Below are 21,210 nucleotides of genomic sequence, written 5' to 3' on the forward strand. Positions count from 1 at the left end.
CATACTCTTTCATCAAGTCACTGTACTCTGACTCTGTGTCCCTGTCCAGGACTAATACTCTTTTCACCAAATTCAGTCTCTCACAAGCAGATAAACCTAGTATTGACTGTACATTCTTTGGCACCACCACAAATGAAAGTGTGTGCACAATATTTTTGTGTGTTACTTTTGCCACACATGTTCCTTTAACTGGAATGTCTGCACCTGAATACCCAGTTATTTTTATATTTGTCTTATGTAACTTTGATCTTGGCTTTAATGCATTAAACTCAGATTCTGCAAGAACATTTACTTGTGCTCCAGTATCAAGTTTAAACAGAATATTGTTTTGATTCACTTGCAATGGAATAGTCCAGTCATTCTTACTTTGTTTGTTTTCATAAAGCACATCTATATAAAACTCCTCAAGTTCATTTTCAAGCACTGCATTTACTTGTTTTATTTTCTTTCTGCTTCTGCAACAGCATGAAAAATGATTACTCTTACCGCAGTGGTTGCACATTTTTCCATACGCTGGACACTGTTTTGGCCAATGCTGCAACTCACATAGCTTTATTCCCTTAGATAACGTCTTGCTCTCTGTCGGTTTTGTTGTTGTTTTATTATTTTTTCTAATATGTTCGTGCTTTTTTACAGTGTCTATATTGCAGCTTTTAATGAAAAGGTCTTTAGCCTGAGACGTCATGGTTTCCGAAACTTTGCAGAGCATCAAAGCTTTTCCCAAGTCTAAGTCTTGTTCTCCTAACAGTCTTTCTCTCAGACCATTATCCTGAATGCCACAAACAATTCTGTCTTTCATGAGAGAGTCTGTCAGTTCTCCAAACTCATATGTTTTACTCCGGTTTCTCAACTCAGTAACATATTGATCAATTGTTTCACCAACTCTCTGCGCACATGTAAAAAATCTGTGCCTTTCATATGCCACATTACGCTTCGGTATACAAAATGCTTCAAATTTGTCCATTGTCGATTCCAACTTTAAATTATCTCCATTTTCAAAAATAAACTGATTATAAACCTCAATTGCATCATCACCTATTACGTGGAGTAGAAGTGCAGCTTTTGTTTTTTTCAGTTTTTTATCTGCTTCGATCACCGATAAATATAATTCGAAACATTGCTTGAATTTTCTCCAGTTCTCAGCTACGTTCCCAGACAATTGAAGTGTCAGTGGAGGCTGCAAACCTTCCATTTGTAAAACTGGTAGCAAACACCAAAACAGTTTGAACTCTTTTTTATCTTCGATTGTCCCGTGTTAGGAAACGTAGTATTCTTCCAGACCGACTTCTGACACCATGTTGTGTTCTTTATATTTATACAGACCATGGGTTACTAATAAAGAATCATGTTCTGGAAGAAACAGAACTTCTATTTACAGCAGCAACCAAACCACATTTTTACAGTACCATGCTCTTGATCATTCTATCATTTCTGCACATGCTCAGAACTCTCTCTAATCACGTTCTGACAAGCCATATCACCACACTCTCCACCACACATCTATAGAAATTTGTCTAATAGTCTCCTGAACATGTCCATTACAACTGACCTCACTCCCACCCTAGGCAGTTTTATAGTACTGTAGTAATATCGGTGGTGTTCTAACTTGTTCTGTATTTTATTTAAATACATAATTTGTTACTCAGTTAAATGACAGTTTGTCTTTTTTTAATACTTTTTAAACTATTTTCATGAAACTTCAGCTAATTGTGGCAGCTGCTTAACTGGGCCAAAATGTACTGGTCCTGAGGTGTCTCTATTGGTTGGAATTCACTGGAAATCTGAGCCTGCATGTGAAGATGCAGCTTCTGAGAGCTGCAGAAAAGTTACTGAGCCTGGTTTGCCGACATGCAGCCAATCCATGGGAATAAATGGACATGTGGAATTGCCTCTTCTCTGGAAGGTGGATAGAACCATAGAACCATAGAAACTACAGCACAGAAACAGGCCCTTTGGCCCTTCTCGGCTGTGCCGAACCATTTCTGCCTAGTCCCACTGACCTGCACACAGACCATATCCCTCCATACACCTCCCATCCATGTATCTGTCCAATTTATTCTTAAATGTTAAAAAAGAACCCACATTTACCACCTCGTCTGGCAGCTCATTCCATACTCCCACCACTCTCTGTGTGAAGAAGCCCCCCCTAATGTTCCCTTTAAACTTTTCCCCCCTCACCCTTAACCCATGTCCTCTGGTTTTTTTCTCTCCTTGCCTCAGTGGAAAAAGCCTGCTTGCATTCACTCTATCTATACCCATCATAATTTTATATACCTCTATCAAATCTCCCCTCATTCTTCTACGGTCCAGAGAATAAAGTCCTAACCTATTCAACCTTTCTCTGTAACTGAGTTTCTCAAGTCCCGGCAACATCCTTGTAAACCTTCTCTGCACTCTTTCAACCTTATTTATATCCTTCCTGTAATTTGGTGACCAAAACTGAACACAATACTCCAGATTCGGCCTCACCAATGCCTTATACAACCTCATCATAACATTCCAGCTCTTATATTCAATACTTTGATTAATAAAGGCCAATGTACCAAAAGCTCTCTTTACGACCCTATCTACCTGTGACGCCACTTTTAGGGAATTTTGTATCTGTATTCCCGGATCTCTCTGTTCCACTGCACTCCTCAGTGCCTTACCATTAACCCTGTATGTTCTACGTTGGTTTGTCCTTCCAACGTGCAATACCTCACACTTGTCAGTATTAAACTCCATCTGCCATTTTTCAGCCCATTTTTCCAGCTGGTCCAAGTCTGTCTGCAGGCTCTGAAAACCTTCCTCACTGTCTACTACACCTCCAATCTTTGTATCATCAGCAGTCTTGCTGATCCAATTTACCACATTATCATCCAGATCATTGATATAAATGACAAATAACAATGGATCACCAGAAGCCTATGAGTCGTAGGACGTGGATAAGCACAAGCTCGGAGGCTAAGGTCCACGTCAACACTATTCCCTCGACGAAGTATGAGGAAGCATCAGCCTTTACGTCTGCAGGACCAGGTCCTCTGCACCAGCGGTCCCCAACCACCGGGCCGCAAAGCATGCGCTGCCGGGCCGAGGGGAAACGATAGGAGTCAGCTGCACCTTTCCTCATTCCCTGTCACGCACTGTTGAATTTGAACATAAGGTTACCAACTGTCCTGTATTTCCTGGGACATCCCGTATATTGGGCTAAGTTGGTTTGTCCCGTATTTCCCCTGCTAAGGTAGGGCATTCCTATGAAACCTTTCGTGCCAAAATGGCGTGAAACGAAGAAGCAATTACCATTAATTTATATGGGAAAAATTTTTGAGCGTTCCCAGACCCAAAAAATAACCTAACAAATCATACCAAATAACACATAAAGCTGAAAATAAATAACACTAACATATAGTAAAAGCAGGAATGATATGATAAGTACACAGCCTATATAAAGTAAAAATGATGCATGTACAGTATAGTCGGGAAGTTGAAGGCAAAACCGATTTGTGGGGGAAAAGAATTGGCCCGTACGCGCATGCGCTCGTTACGTATGCACACACAGGTGCCTGCGCAAGGCTTCATGGTCATGGTAGTCTTTCCTGGGCTAAAGTGTCCCAGGATTTGACTGCTACTTTTGTCCCGTATTTGGGAGTGAGAAAGTTGGCAACCCTAACTGTAAAAGACATGTTGAGGTGAGTTTAACCCTACTTGAACACCCCCCCTCCCCACTTGTCGGCCAGTCCGCAAGAATATTGTCAATATTAAACTGGTCCACGGTGCAAAAAAGGTTGGGGACCCCTGCTCTATGGAGCTGGCCCCGCTGTTAAACATCTGAGGTACTGGGAAAGGCGTGACCCTGGAATAGATGGACCTTTTCCTGTACCTCGGGAGCCAGTCCTCAAACCCCAGTGGCAGCAAAGATTATAGAGATTAGCTTCATTTGCACATGGTTATAGGGATATTAAAACAGCTTGTAAAAAGTGTCAATTACGTCAGCAACCAACACAGTGCGAGGGGCAGCTTGCAGTGTCACCACGCCTCAGGCACCAAAGTAGCATGTTCACAGCTTACTAACCGTAGCACATAGGCCTTTGGACTGTGGGCGGAAACCAGAGCACCCAGAGGAAACCCACACGGTCACAGGCAAAACAAACAAACTCCACCTTACAGGCAGTGTCAGGAAATGAACCCAAAGCTCTGGTGCTGGAATAGTGTTATACCAGGCCTGCAGCACTCTCACACCAGTGTGGGAGACGATCAGGGCTTAAACCCAACAGAAAGCTTATAGTTCAGCAGGCACCAGAAATCCCTGTTCCTCTGTCTACTTCTGAAAATGTACCACCAGACTTAAGGACGACTTCCTCTATTAGATGAGTATTAATCAGTTCCCTAGTTTGAGGGACTCTTGACCTCACAATCTACCTCGTTATGACCTTGCATCTTACGTCTGCCTGCATTGCATTTTCTCTGTAACTGTAACAATGTTCTGTTTTCTATTAGTGTTTTCTTTTGTACAAAATGATCAGTATGGACGGCAGACAAAACAGTTTTTCACCATGATAATAATAAGCCAAATCTCCAGTTTACTTTTGGAAGCAGCTGGTGAGGTCAGAGAGTGGAGTCACCTCACCAGCTCACTGCTGTCTCTTCCTGGCCTTGCAGGTTCACGAGGGAGGCAGCTACCGTCGCCACCGCTGTCCCCAGTGACAGGGCGAGGCACCCTCCGGGAATCCCTCACCCGATCATCATGACAGGTGAAAGTCAAGTCCAGAATCTTTCACCCAGGGTCCAAACCTCTAATAGTAGAGGATATGTGTTTAAGGTGAAGGGGTAAGTGTTTTTGCACAAAGACTGATGGGTGACAGGAATGCACTGCCTGGGGTGGGGCGGGGGGGCGAAGTCAGATATAATGAAGTCGTTCAGGAGGCTGTTAGACAAACTTTGACAAACTTCGATGGATGTGTACTGGAGAGTATATTGACTGGTTGCATCTCTGCCTGGTATAGAAACAGCAATGCCCTTGAATTGAAAATCCTACAAAAAGTAGCGGATATGGCCCAGTCCTCCCCACCATTGAGCACATCTACATGAAGCATTGTCACAGGAAAGCAGCATCCGTCATCAGAGCTCCCTGCCCCCCAGGCCACGCTCTCTCCTCACTGCTGCCATCAGGAAGGGATACAAGAACCTCAGGCTCCACACCACCAGGTTCAGGAGCAGTTAATACCCCTCAACCATCAGGCTCCTGAACCAGAGGGGAGAACTTCACTTGTCCCGTCACTGAACTGTTCCCACAACTTATTGACTCACTTTCAAGGGCTCTTCATCCCACGGTCTACATATTTATTTATTTTTTCTTTCTTTATGTATTTGCACAGTTTGCAGTCTTTTACACACTGGTTATTGACCTGTTGGTGCGGTCTTTCACTGATTCTATTATGGTTTTGGATTTATTGAGTATGCCCACAAGAAAATGAACCAGGCATATATATGGTGACATACGAGGAGTGATTGATAAATTCGTGGCCTAAGGTAGAAGGAGTCAATTTTAGAAAACCTACCACATTTATTTTTCAACATCCTATATTTACACACTTAGTCCAGTGGTCGTGGAGCATATGGATCCCTTCTTTGTAGAAGTGGTCCACAGCAGGGGTGATTGATAACTTTGTGGCCTAAAGTAGAAAGAGATGAGTTATACAGCTGTCGTTACATGCATGTGCATTTCAACTCTTTGAGTGGAAATGCAGAAAGTTTGAAATATCAACTCATCTCCTTCTACCTTGGGCCATGAACTTATCAATCACCCCTGCTGTGAACCACTATCTGGAGGTCCAAGACACGGACCTCTACAAGGAAGGGATCCGTATGCTCCGCGACCGCTGGAGTAAGTGTGTAAATGTAGGAAAAATAAATGCGCTAGGTTTTCTAAAATTGACTCCTACGTTAGGCCACAAACTTATCAATCACCCCTCGTGTATATACTTTGATAATAAAACATGAATAAACAGGGATGAAGGGATACTGATAAAAGGGATATAGGCACAAGGGATATAGTTTAATTCACCATCATATTGGGTGCAGATATTGTGGCCTGTGGGCCTGTTCCTGAGCTGTACTCTTCTCCTGGTGAAGGGTCTCAGCCTAAACCATCAAGTGCTTATTTCCATTTATGGATGCTGCCTGACCTGCTGAGTCCCTCCAGCATTTGGTGTGTGCTGATCTGGATTTCCAGCATCTATGGGATCTCTTGTGTCTCTGTACTGTTGTATGTTCTGTGTAGTATGTTGTATGTTATGGGTCACGTGTTCTGTGTTCCACAGGGGCGGCAGTAGGATCATGGTAGGCTGTTGTAATTTTCACTATCCATCTGCTCAGTCCCCATCATCAGGGCTCGACTGAAATCAGACCTCTCACATGCTATTAAACCAATTTTTTACTGCTGTCCCAGTAACAATGAAGGAAGAAGTAAAAGCCCAAGCAATGCATTCGTACTTGGTTCAGCTGACAGCAAAGTCACTGTCTCCACATAGGGTACAGCCGAACACTGCACTAAACAGGCATCAGCACACGCTGTCTGGCCGCAGTACAATTTGTCAACCAGGGTGGGGAAGTGTTCCAGATCAAACTGAGAAGTCACCAGGATCAGCTGGAAGGCAATCTGAGCTGAGTTACAGTATTAGTGAGCGAGGGATTGGGAAGGACGAGCTTCAGTGAGAATACAGAAGTCAACATATAGAGACAGGTTGTAATGCTGAGGTTTTATCAGGCACTGGTCAGAACATGTTGGGAATATTGCAAGCAGTTTTGTGTCTTTTATCTGTGGAAGGATGTTCAGACCCTGGAGAGGCGAGAAGGTTTATGAGAATGGTCCAGGAGTGAAAGGGTAAACGTGTGAATGGCTCATTGTCTGTATTCACGGGAGTTCAGAAGGATGGGGGAGCCTCACTGAAACTTATCGAATATTGAAAGGCCAAGATGGAGTGAATGTGGAGACAATGTTTCCTTTAGTGGGGGAGTCTAGGACCAGAGGGCACAGCCTCAGAATAGAGGGATGTCTCTTTCGAACAGAGATTTCTCTGTTCTCTGGATTTCTTCGCCAGAGAGTGGTGAATCTAGCGTCACATACCCCATGACAGGTTGAAGAACCAGCAGAAATGGAAAACACTTTGGAGTCCAGTATTGCTATTAACTAATGGCATTTATGAGTAACTACGCAATACAGTAATATAAAATCAGATATATAAAACAGGTTAGCAATGATTAGATATGTATAATTGTGGAAATATATGAAAACCAAGCTTCTTTAAGTCTAGGGGTAAATAGATAGTCTTACGATGATGAGTAAAGTTCAGTTCAGTTCATGATATTGAGTTGAGTAGTGATGGAGAGAGAGAGATTTGAGTCTTCAGGTGAGCTGACGCTGTCGATCTTCCCGTTGTCCTCCAAAATCCTTTAGAAGTCACCGACTGTGACCATAACAAAGGGGACTGTTCTTCTGTGGTGGAATTATCAACCCAGGCGAAGGTCGGACACACGAATAACTCCCCACTAGTCCCACCCTTTTCACACTGTGAGAGCCACTGATCGATCCACCTGATCGATCCTCCAAAACCCACCTTTTCTGTGAGCACAACAAAGCTCATTCAGTGTCCAAAACCATGTGTCTGTGAGTCTATCAGCTGACCTTCTATTTATCTCATCATGCTGAACACCAGCTGTCCATCAAGTAGCTCCTCCCTTCTCTCTCTGTAAGAACTTAGAAGCTGGTAGTGTCCTTGCAAAAGTGTAAACATGCTGCAGAGAAACCATAACACCATTTCAAAGCAGTCTTCGCCCCTCTCTCTCTCTTAATAACAAGGTGTTTCTGTTGTACAACTCTCTCTCTCTTCTTAAAGGTATAGTCCATAAAAATATGACCCCTAAGGATACATAACACTAGAAACATAGAAACATAGAGAATTTACAGCACGTTACAGGCTCTTTGGCCCACAATATTGTGACGACCAGGTAACCTGCTCTAGAAACTGCCCAGAATTTCCCTAGCGCATAGCCCTCCATTTTTCTAAGCTCCATGTATCTATCTAAGAGTCTCTTAAAAGACCCTATTGTATCCGCCTCTACCACCTTTGCTGGCAGTACATTCCACACACCCACCACTCTCTGTGTGAAAAACTTACCTCTGACATCCCCCTTGTACCAATACCCCCTCGTGTTAGCCATTTCAGCCCTGGGAAAAAGCCTCTGACTATCCACACGATCAAAACCTCTCATCATCTTATACACGTCTATCAGGTCACCTCTCATCCTCCGTCGCTCCAAGGAGAAAAGGCCAAATTCATTCAACCTATTCTCATAAGGCATGCTCTCCAATCCGGGCAACACCCTTGTAAATCTCCCCTGCACTCTCTCTATAGCATCCACATCCTTCCTGTAGTGAGGTGACCAGAATTGAACACATTACTCCAAGTGGGGTCTGACCAAGGTCTTATACATCTGTGGAATTAGTTGTCACAGACGACTGTGTAGGCCGAGCATTGGGTATACTTAGTTTATTTTTATTCAGAGATACAACATGGAATAGGCCCTTTCTGGCCCAACAACCCATCTATTTAACACTAGACTAATCACAGGACAACTTACAATGACCAATGAACCTACTAACCGGTATGTGTTTGAACCGTGGGAGGAAACCCACTCACACATAGGAAAAACATGCCAACTTTTTTACAGGTGACACTGGGATTGAACACCAGATTTTGATGCACCGAATTGTAATAGCATTGTCTGAACTGCTACACTACCGTGGTGCTACAAGGGACAGTCAGAGATTGATAGGTTCTTTATTGGTAAAAGAGTTAAGGATTATGCGCAGAAGAACAAGCATGAAAAATAAATCATCCATTGAATGGTGGGGCAGACCCGAGAGGCTGAATGGCCTCATTCTGCTCCAATACCTTCTAGTCTTCCATATTTAAACAAATGACCCAAAGTGTGGTTCCATGACCATGGCTAGCAGCACGCTGGAAGAGGAGGAGGAAGGTGAAAGTTTGTGCGAGACTGCTGAAACCATGTCTAAAGGAGGTGTTGGATCTAACTGTTTAATTCTTAGATTAAACCATTTAATTGTTATTTTCTCTGCAGTTTAACAATTAATTGTCTGCTGTTTATTGTCTTCATGAGAAGAAAACCAGAGGTGCATGAGCCGGTTCTCATTAGAGGGTCAGCAACTTCAAGTTCCTCGGTGTTATCATTTTGGAGGAGCTGCCCTGGTCCCAGCACGTGAAGGCAGTTATGAAGACAGCATTGCAGCACCTCTACTTCCTTAGGAGTTTGTAGGAATTCAGAATGACATCTAAAACATTAACAAACTTCTACAGATATGTAGTGGAGAGTATATTGACTGGCTGCATCACCTAGTATGGAAGCATCAATGCTCTTGAATGGAAAAACTTACAAAAAGAAGAGGATATGGGCTAGTCCATCACGGGTAAAGCCCTCCCAACCATCGAGCACATCGACATGGATCGCTGTTGTGGGAAAGCAGCATATATCATCAGGGACCCCCGTCATCCAAGACATGCTCTCTTCTCTTTGCTGGTACAGGAGAGAAGGTACAGGGGCCTCAGGAGCCACACCACCAGCTTCAGGAACAGTTATTACCCCTCAACCATCAGGCTCTTGAACCAAAGGAGGTAACTTCATTCAACTTCACTTGCCCCATCATTGAAATGTTCCCGCAACCAATAGACTCATTTTCAAGGACTCTTTGTCTCCTGTTCTCAATAATTATTGCTTATTTATTATTATTATTTCTTTCTTTTTGTTCATTGTCTTCTGCACTCTGGTTGAATGCCGAAGTTGGACGGCCTTTCATTGATTCTGTTATGGTTATTATCCTATAGATTTATTGAGTATGCCCACAAGAAAATGAATATCAGGATTGTATATGGTAATATAAATGTACTTTGATAATAAGTTTACTTTGAACTTTCTGTTTGATGTATTTATTATAGGCATGGAATAGTTTAATATGCTTCCTAGTGGTTACAGTGAGTATATCCAGTTATTCGAAGTGTTCCCTGGTGGTCACATGGTATAATTCTAGAAACTTCTAGCAGCTTCTCTTGTATTCTTTAAATAGTGGGTATCTCATTGGTTGGCTCTTATCTACAAATTTGAATAGAATTCCCCTGATCTATGGTATAATAATAGCAGGTCCACGCTGGGCACTATCTTCGTTCTTTTATCTCTCTCTCTCTTTGCTTAGTAGACCTCTATCATTGTCCGTTTCAATTCTTCTCTGTTCTGTTAACATTTAATAAAACGATCGAAAAGCAATAAGGTTTATGTCTCTTTACTGACTTGGATTATAAACATCAGAATCCATCGGAGTAGGAGGGGTCTGTCAGCTGAGTTGATGAGGATGGTGTGGAGAGCGATGATGATCAGAATATGGAAAGGATTGCCGGGCATTGAGAGCCCGAGGGTGTGCAGGTGCTGGGAACAGCACTGGTCCTGACGCAGGGTCTCAACCCAAAACATCAACCATCCTTCTGCCTTCACAGACGCTGTTTGACCTGCAGGGTCTCTTCAGGAGATTGTCCCTTGCCCTGGAGAGCGCAGAGAATCAGAATCTCATTTAATATCACTGGCATCTGTCTTGAAATGTGAAGTTTTGCGATAGCAGTGAAGTGCAATACATGACAAAAACTATAAATTATAATAAAAAGTGCATATTAAAAATAAATAAATAGAGCAAATAGAGAGAAAAATATTGTGGCAGTGTTCATGGACCGTTCAGAAATCCGATGCTGGAGGGGAAGAAGCTGTTCCTAAAGTGCTGAGTGTGTGTCTTCAGGCTCCTGTACCTTCTCCCTGATGATGACAATGAGAAGAGGGCATGTCCTGGGGAATGGGGGTCCTTAATCATGGATGCTGTCTTTCTGAAGCTTCATAAACATGAGAAAATCTGCAGATGCTGGAAATCCAAAGCAATACACACAAAATGCTGGAGGAACTCAGCAGGTCAGGCAGCATCTATGGAAAAGAGTAAGAAATCAACATTTCTGTCTGAGACCCTTTCTCTGGAAGGGTTTTTGAGGCATTGGCTTTTGATGATGTCCTTGATGGTGGGGTGGCTTGTGTTCATGATTTTGCCGAACTTGCCACCCTCTGCAGCCTCTTGTAATCCTGTGTATTGGCTCTTCCGTGCCATACTGTGACACAACCAGTCAGGGTTCTCTTCATTGTCTATCCATTGAAATTTGCTGGAGTCTTTGGTGACATACCAATTTTCCTCAACCTTCTAATGAAATATAGCCTCTGGGTTGCCTTATTTGTAACTGCATCAACATGTTGGACTCAGGACAGATCTTCAGAGATGTTGAACTTGTTTGCTAGGACACAGGTAGTGTGGTGAAAATGGCTCCAAGGAAAGCATCCAGTCCGGATGGAATACCTGGCTGAGTACTGAAGGCCTGGGCTGGTGTGTTCATGGATATCTTCAACCTCTCGCTCCAGCAGTGGGTGGTACCCACCTGCTTCAAGCAGGCTTCAATCATACCTGTGCCCAAGATGAGCATGACAACTTGCCTGCAATGACTATTGCCCAGTGGCACTTACATCCGTAATGGTGAGGTGTTTTGAGAGGCTGGTGGTGAAACATATCAGTTCTGAGTGGCCACTTGGATCTGCTCCAATTTGCCTACCGAAGCAGCAGGTTGACAGCAGATGCTATCTCATTGGCTCTTCATACAACCCTGGAACATTTGGACAGCAAAGATGCAAACACCAGGATGCTGCTTATTGACTACAGGTCAGCATTTAACACCAGTGTCCCCTCAAAATTAATCAGTAAACTCCAAGACCTGGGCAAGTATGATATTGTAGGCATCACTGAATCATTAGCTGGGAGCTTAATGTCCAAGGATACACATTGTATTCAAAGAACAGACAGGAAGGCGTGTCTCTGTTGGTAAAAAATGAAATTAAATCATTAGGAAGAGGTGGAAGGTGTTGAATCGTTGTGGATAGAGCACAAAGAAGAAGTATTCAAAAAGTAAAATGAAACCACCTTGGCTAAGAGAAGTCAAAGCCAACATAAAAGCCAAAAAGAGGGCATACACTGTAATAGAGAAAACATTAGTCGGAAGTTAGAGGATTGGGAAGCTTTTAAAAACCAACAGAAGGCAACTAGAAGAGCCATAAAGAGTGAAAAGATGGAATACAAAAGTAAGCTACCCAATACTATTGAAAAGGATACCAAACGTTTCTGTAGATATATAAAGAGTAAAAGAGAGGAGGGACTAGATATAGGACTGCTGGAAAATGATGCTGGAGAGGTAGTAGTGGGGGACAAGGAAATAGCAGAAGAACTGAATTAATATTTTGCATCAACCTTCACTAGCAATATGCTGGACGTTCGAGAGTGTCAGGGGTCAGAAGTGTGTGAAGTTGCTATTACTAGGGAGAAGGTTCTTGGGAAACAGAAAGGTCTGAAGGTAGATAAATCATTTGGACCAGATGGTGTACACCCCAGGGTTCTGAAAGGAGTGGCTGAAGAGAAAGTGGAGGCATTAGCAATGATCTTTCAAGAATCAATAAATTCTGACCTAGTTCTGGAGGACTGGAAAATTGCAACTGTCATACCACTCTACAAGAAGAGGGAGAGGCAGAAGAAAGACAATCAGAAGCATATTAGTCTGTTCTCAGTGGCTGGGAAGATGTTGCTGTCGATTGCTAAAGATGTGGTTTTGGGGTTCTTGGAGGTACATGCTAAAATAGGTCAAAGTCAACATGGTTTTCTTAAGAGAAATTATTGCTTGACAAATCTGTTAGAATTCTTTGAAGAAATAGCAAGAAGGATAGTCAAAAGAGAATCAGTGGATACTATACACATGGGTTTTCAGAAGGCCTTTGACAAGGTGCTATACATGAGTCTGTTTAACAGGTTAAGGGCCTGTGGCATTACAGGAACGATATGAGCATGGATTGATCATTGGCTGATGGACAGGAGTCAAAGAGTAGGATAAAAGAAAACCTTTCCTGGCTGAGTACAGGGCTACGGTAGGAAACTTTGTCACATGGTGTGAGCAGAATTATCTGCAGCTTAACGTGAAAAAGACTAAGGAGCTGGTGGTAGACCTGAGGAGAACTAAGGTACCGGTGACCCCCGTTTCCATCCAGGGGGTCAGTGTGGACATGGTGGAGGATTACAAATACCTGGGGATATGAATTGACAATAAACTGGACTGGTCAAAGAACACTGAGGCTGTCTACAAGAAGGGTCAGAACTGTCTCTATTTCCTGAGGAGACTGAGGTCCTTGAGGTCCTTTAACATCTGCCGGACGATGCTGAGGATGTTCTACGAGTCTGTGGTGGCCAGTGTGATCATGTTTGCTGTTGTGTGCTGGGGCAGCAGGCTGAGGGTAGCAGACACCAACAGAATCAACAAACTCATTCGTAAGGCCAGTGATGTTGTGGGGATGGAACTGGACTCTCTGACGGTGGTGTCTGAAAAGAGGATGCTGTCCAAGTTGCATGCCATCTTGAACAATGTCTCCCATCCACTGCATAATGTACTGGTTAGGCACAGGAGTACATTCAGCCAGAGACTCATTCCACCGAGATGCAACACAGAGCGTCATAGGAAGTCATTCCTGCCTGTGGCCATCAAACTTTACAACTCCTCCGTTGGAGGGTCAGACACCCTGAGCCAATAAGCTGGTCCTGGACTTATTTCCTGGCATAATTTACATATTACTATTTAAGTATTTATGGTTTTATTACTATTTATTATTTATGATGCAACTGTAACGAAAACCAATTTCCCCCGGGGTCAATAAAGTATGACTATGACTATGACTATGTGACTAGTGGTTTTCTACGGGTCTATGTTGGGAGCACATCTTTTTACGTTATGTGTCAGTGATTCGGATGATGGAATTGATAGTTTTGTGGCCAAGTTTGTGAACGATACAAAGATAGGTGGAGGGGCAGGTAGTTTTGAGAAAGTAGAGAAAGTAGGACTTGGACAGATTAGGAGATTGGGTAAAGAAGTGGCAGGTGGTATACAGTGTTGCGAAGTGTATGGTCATGCACTTTGGAAGAAGAAATAGAAGTGTAGACTATTTTCTAAATGTAGAGAAATTCCAAAAATCTGAGGTGTAATGGGACATGGGAGTCCTCATGCATGTTTTCCTAAAGGTTAATTTGCAGGTTGAGTCAGTGGTGAGGAAGGCAAATGCAATGCTAGCATTCATTTTGAGAGGACTAGAATACAGAAGCAAGGACGTAATGTTGAGGCTTTATAAGTCACTGGTGAGAATTCACTTGTAGTATTGGAAGAAAAACTGCCCCTTATCTAAGAAAGGATATGCTGATATTGGAGAGGGTTGAAAGGAGTTTCAAGAAAATGATTCCAGGATTGAAATTCTTATCATATGAGGAGTGATTGATGCCTTTGGGCCTCCACTCGCTGGAATTTTGAAGAATAAGAGGGGGATCTAATTGAAATCTATCAAACGTTGAAAGGTCTCAGTAGAGTGGGTGTTGAGAGAACGTTTCCTATGGGGGAGTTTAGGACCAGAGGGCACAGCCTCAGAATAGAGGGATGTTCATTTAGAATGCAGATGAGGACTAATTTCTTCAGCCAGAGAATGGTGAATCTGTAGAATTTGTTGCCATGTGTGGCTGTGGAGGACAAGTCATTGAGTATATTTAAGGCAGAGGCTGGTGGGCTTTTGATTAGCGAGGGAATGAAAGATTACGGAGTGAAGGCAGGAGATTGTGGCTGAGATGGAAATCGATCAGCCTTGATGGAAAGGTGGAGCAGACTTGCTGGGCTAGTGCAGCTCCTATATCCGATGGTCTTATAAGATAGTGGAGGTTACCGCGGCAGTATTTACAGAAGCCTTGCCAGAGCACAGCAGCTGGTGGATGAGGAATGGCATGGCAGAAGCTGTTGCTGGAGAGGCCTGTGGGCAGCTGGGAGGAGCCAGCATCTAGCACTGTGGCCAATCCAACCTCCAAGTGATAATGTTGGTCATCATGGAGAATGTTAATCTTTGCCATTGATTTGTTAATTAGAAACACATTCTCATGAATCTTGGGCATGCTGTTTACATAGGAAAACAAGCTCTTTCAAAGCCATTACTCCCAGAGAAACTAAGTGTCTCTCAGACAAATTACAGGGCTGCCTGCTTTATTATTACTTCTCTAGTGCAGGGTGTGAATTATATCACCTTTCACAGCCCTCCTGTGTTACTTTATCTGTGCAATTACTCTGCATCTTGAGATTTTCAGGCTATGTGTTGGGCGCCCACAGCAGACTAGGACTGTGGGATCATCAGTCACAATTACAGAGGCCAGACCTCCACCAGAAAACATATCACACAGTGGGGGCTGCTCCAGGGAGAGTGTGGGGGCTGGAATACGATAGATTCATATCATGCAGCCAGAATTAACACCACGCCGTCTGACGGTAGGAAGGAAGGACAAATGTTTCTCCGGTGTCTTTTATAACCTCAGCTCATCAGTAAGCACTTTACCGCAAACGAAATCATTTTGGCAAGCACTGTACAAACAGCAAATTGAAAACAAGCAGATAATTCATTTAGTGAAGGAACATTGAACACAGTAGCATAATGCTCAGTGTAACACCATTACAGCACCAGTGATCAGGGTTTCATTCCCACCACTATCTTTAACGGGTTGTCTGTTCTCTCCATGACTGCGTGCATTTCCTCCAGGTGCTCTGGTTTCCTCCCACATCGCAAACATGTACGGGTTACTAGGCAACTCGGCCACATTGGTGCAATTTTTATTGACATACAGTATGGCCCTTCTGGCCCTTGAGCCATGGCCTCCAGCAATTCCCCAATTTAATCCTAGCCTAATCCCAGGACAGTTTACAATGACCAACTAACCAATTAACCTTTGGAATGTGGGGGGAAACTGGAGCACCCAGAGGAAACCCATGCGGTCACGGGGAGCAAATACAAACTCCTTACAGACAGCGGCGGAAATTGGGCGGCGTTGTCTCACTGGGCTGGAAGAGCCCGATATCATGCTGAATCTCTAAATTAAAATGTACAGCTAAGGATCTGGCCCTTCAGCCCATCATATCAGTGTCAATCATGAAGCCCAATTCAAACTAATTCCATCTGCCTGCACATGGTCCATATCCCTCCATGCCCTGCCCGTCTAAATGCTAATTAAAGCCAATTGGGGATAGTCAGCATAGCTTTGTGAAGGGCAGGTCACACCTCATGAACCTGATTGAAGTGCAAAACAAACTGACTGAGGTAGAGAAGTGGATGTGGTGTACATGGATTTGACAAAAGTCAGGAAGCATAAGATCCAGAGAAACTTACCAGCGTGGATTCAGAATTGCCTTGGCCACAGAAGGTGGAAGGTGGTAGGAGATGGACTAATTCTGTTTACAGGTTGGTATCTAGTGGTGTTCCGCAGGGATCTGTTCTGGGACCCCTGCCCTCTGTGATTTGTATAAGTGACTTGGATGAGGAAGTGGAAGGGCGGGTTAGTAAGTTTGTAGATGACACAAAGGTTGCTGGTGTTGTGGATAGTGGAGGTTGTCAAAGGCTACAGAAGGATGTTGACAGTGTGCAGAGCTGGGCTGAGAAGTGGCAGGTGGAGTTCAATCTAGAGATGTGTGAAATGATTCACTTTGGAAGGTCAAACTTGAAGATAGAATATAGGATTAATGGCAGGATTCTTGGCAGTGTGGAGGAACAGAGGGATCTTAGGGTCCACTTCTATAGGTCACTCAAAGTTACCTCATACGTCAATGGGGAAGGGGGTTAAGAAAGCAATATGGTTTGTTAGCTTTATTAGTCAGGGAATTGAGTTCAAGAGCCACTGGGTGATGTTGCAGCTCTATAAAACCCTGATAAAACCCTGACTTGCAATACAGTATTGTGTTCAGTTCTGGTCACCTCATTATAGAAAGATGTGGAAGATTTAGAGACGGTGCAGAGGAGATTTACCAGGATGCTGCCTGGATTGGAGTTTATGTCTTAAGAGGAGAGGTTGAGTGAGTTAGGGTTTTTCTTTTTGGAGTGAAAGGGGATAAGAGGTGACTTAATAGAGGTGTACAAGATGATCAGAGATGTAGATAGAGTGGACAGTCAGAGGTTTTTTTCTATGGCAGAAATGTCTAATACTGTACAATGGGGCATAATTTTAAGATGCTTAGAGGAAAGTATAGGGGAGATGTCAGATGTAGGTTTTCTACACAGAGAATGGTAAGCGATGGTAGAAGCGGGTAGATTAGGGACATTTAAGAAACTCGTAGGTAGTGTTAGTACCTGCAGTTGAACTGATGGCTCGGGGGAGAACACACAAATAAACAAAGTTCAACTGGAGGTACTGACAGATAGGCACATTGATAAAAAAACTTGATGGCTATGTGGGAGGGCTGGGTTAGTTTAACCTCGGAGTAGGTTAAAAGCTCTGGAGAACATTGTGTATTGAGGAGCCATACTGAGCAATAACATTGCATGCTCTATGTTATTAGTCATTGTGGAATGTTCCAGGCTGGGTCTGTGTTGACTTGGTCGCTCACCTGCAGGAATATCTTGAACATTCATAGACTTCTTCCTCTGCACACTGGCCATGGCTCTGCAGATTAAACAGGTAGTTCTGGAGAACCACACACAGCTTTCCATTGGGAACCATGACCATCACGTTTGTTTGCTGTAATTCACGAACTTCAGCAAGAGATATATCCCTGCAGCAGTTGTCTCTCGGTATTTCTGCGGTATCGGAATTCCTGTCAGCATCAGTATTCCCGTTAACACTGGAATTCCTGTCAGTGTCACTGTATTCCTATGTCACAGTATTCTCGTGTCACTGTACTCCTGTTTTGGGGTATTCCTGTGTCACTGTATTCCTGCGTCACTGTATTTTGTGGGGCTGTATTCCTGCATCACTGTATTCCTGCGTCACTGTATTCCTGAGTCACTGTATTTCTACATCACTGTATTCCTGCATCACTGTATTCCTGCGTCACTGTATTCCTGCGTCACTGTATTCCTGAGTCACTGTATTTCTACATCACTGTATTCCTGCGTCACTGTATTCCTGCGTCACTGTATTTCTACGTCAATGTATTTTTTGGGGCTGTATTCCTACTTCAATGTATTCCTGCATCACTGTATTCCTGTGTCAATGTATTCCTGTGTCACTGTATTCCTGCATTCTCACATCACTGTATTCTCAAGTCACTGTTTCCTGTGTTGCTGTATTCCTGCGTCACTGTATTCCTCTGTTGGGGTATTCCTGCATCACTGTATTCCTGTGTCACTGTATTTCTGTATTTCTGTATCACTGTATCCCTGTGTCACTGTATTCCTGCGTCACTGTATTCTCACATTGCTGTATTCCCACATCACTGTATTCCTGCATCGCTGTATCCCTGTGTCACTGTATTCCTGCAGCACCTGTTAGTGCCGACCTTGACCTTTGCTGGTTTTGGTTTCTGTCCAATTCTGATGATCAATGTGTAAAAGTAAAACTTCCTTCTGAACATTGATTTCTGCTCTTCGATTCGGTTGCATCTACTCCTCAAATCTCAAAGTAGATTGATGTTGGAGTAGGTGAAAGGGTTGTCACAGCATCTTGGGCTGAAGGGCCTGAACTGTGCTGCAAGGTTCTACGTTCTAGGTTTTATCTCTCAGCTCCCGGCTCTTTCACTGCTACCCCTTCTCCAAGGCCACTGCTGCAGTTACCGCCCACTTAGACTCTCACCTGCACTTTCCAATTATTGCTGAGATTCCTCTGGAGATTCTGAACCACATTTTCCTCCAGTTGGGTCCACCGAACGTGGTGTTGAAACTAGGTAAATACAAGCTCTTCTCAACATGCCAGAAGCAATTCTACTCCTCAGATCTCTCTGCTCCTGGCTATGGTCCATCTCTGACTCTTCTAACGTTACCCCTTCTCTGAGTATTCAACATGCCAAAAGCAATTTGTCTGCACCCATTGCCAGGCAAAACAAATCCTCAACTGTGGTCCAATTCCTTGACACACTCAGCTGGCTCCCCAGGGTATAAGGTGTGCCCACCCTCATCGGTCTCTCCATCACAGCTTTTAGTTCTCCTCAAGACACACTAGGGCATTAACTGCTGCTTCTTCCCAACCCTAACCAGATGGTGTTTGACATCTCATTTCCCTGCTTCACGGAAAACATCTGCCTCTGCATCCATGCGTTGCATACCAAGGAGTTGTTGTATTCCTTTAACAGTCCCAGTTGTAACCACACAGTCACTGCCACACGGCAGCGTAGCGGATGGTGCGATGCTATTGCAGATCGGGGCCCCGCAGCTCAGAGTCCTCTGTAAAGAGTTTGTACGTCCACCCCATGGAATGCGTGTATTTTCTCCGGGTGCTCCGGTTTCCTCCCATAGTCCACAGGCTTTCCGGTTAGTAGCTTAGTTGGTCATCATAAATTGTCCCATGATTAGCGTAGGGTTAAGCTGGGGTTTCTGGTACTGCAGCTCAAAGGGCTAAAGGATGTGCTTTGGGCTGTAGCTCAGTAAATAAATAAATAAAAGCAGGCACTCTTGCGGGTGGGCAGCTGAAGAAGTTGGCAATCGCATACACCCAAGCTCCTTTGGGTTTGTTGGTAATTGTGTTTAACTCTCTTCCCTTTGCTTCCATCTTGTCAAGTCTTGACTCAAGTTGATCAACTGCAATGCGGCCTGCTTACCACATTCATGTTCCAGGAAAGAAAATTCCGTTACAATCTTCTTAAATTATATGTCAATGATTTGGATGATGGAATTGATGGCTTTGTGGCCAAGTCTGCAGATGATACGAAGATAGGTGGAGGGGCAGGTAGTATTAAGGAAGCAGGGAGGCGGGCCGGCTGGTGGCACAATGACATTGGCGCCGAACCCGAGAGTGGAGGTTCCCGGGTTCGAAACCAGTCCGGTCCGCTCCTGAGTACGCTTTGCATCTGTGCTGGGTTGAGTGTCGAGATCGCAACTCAACCTCGTAAAATAAAGGGAAAATACTGCAAAATGTCTGTGTGAGGAGCGGCGCGCCAGATAGTCTCTCTCTCTCTCGCTCCGCACCTTGTAAAAAAGCCATGAAAAAGACATCATCACGGACGCACGCACAGACACGCAGGCGCACAGTCACGGACGCACACGCATGCACACTCACAGACTTGCTCGCCCGCAGGCACACGCCAAAAAAAAAGAGAAAGCAGGGAGTCTGCAGAAGTACTTACACAGATTAGGAGAATGGGTAAAAAGTGGCAGATGGATTATAGTGTCGGGAAGTGTATGGTCAAGCACTTTGGTAGAAGAAATAAAAGCGTAGACTTCTCCGAATGGAGAGCAAATTCAAAAATCTGAAGTGCAAAGGGACTTGGCAGTCCTCGTGCAAGATTCCCTAAAGGTTAATTTGCAGGTTGAGTCTGTGGTGAGGAAGGCAAATGCAATGTTAACATTTGTTTTGAGAGGACTAGACTATGAAAGCAAGAATGTAATGCTGAGAATTTATAAAACACTGGAAAGGCCTCACGTTGAGTATTGTGAGCAGTTTTGGGCCCCTTATCTAAGAAAGGATGTGCTGACATTGGAGAGGGTCAGAGGATGTTCATGAGGTCAGTCATGAAGAAATGGCGGAGCAGACTCGATGAGCCCAATTGTCTAATGTTGCTCCTATATCTGATGGTCTTCTTATAACTTAACTGACGCTGTAAAGGAATGGTATTAGTTTGGTGTTAAGGTACTGCTTCCAAGCCAAACTGCCAGTGGTGGATTTTAGTTTGAGATTTTCAGTTAACAGACATGTTAGCCTTGCATTTATTATTTCCTTCTGTTCTTTACAGTTCTGACTAAAATGGAAAGAAATGTTCTTTCTGCTTCTGTGTCTCTTCTTCTGCACTACTCCCATCGCCCAGGACATGCTCTCTTCTGACTGATACCATCAGAGAAGACCCACAGGGGCAGCTTCTTCCCCTCTGCCATCACATTTCTGAATGAACAGTGTTACGTACCCCGTAACTGGGTTGCCAAACCAGCAGAAATGGACCACTTAGTTGGAGTCTGGTTTAACAGAAACTAATAAAGTTTTATTAAAGAAACAAGTAACACAGTACTCTAATCGTAAGGATACAAATGCAACAGGTTAGCAATGATAATACATGCATGTACACAGGACTAGGGTAATAGGAATCAACCAAGCTCTATCGCAGTCTA

The sequence above is a fragment of the Mobula birostris genome, chromosome 18 (genome assembly GCF_030028105.1).
Source record: "Mobula birostris isolate sMobBir1 chromosome 18, sMobBir1.hap1, whole genome shotgun sequence".
NCBI lineage: Eukaryota > Metazoa > Chordata > Chondrichthyes > Myliobatiformes > Myliobatidae > Mobula > Mobula birostris.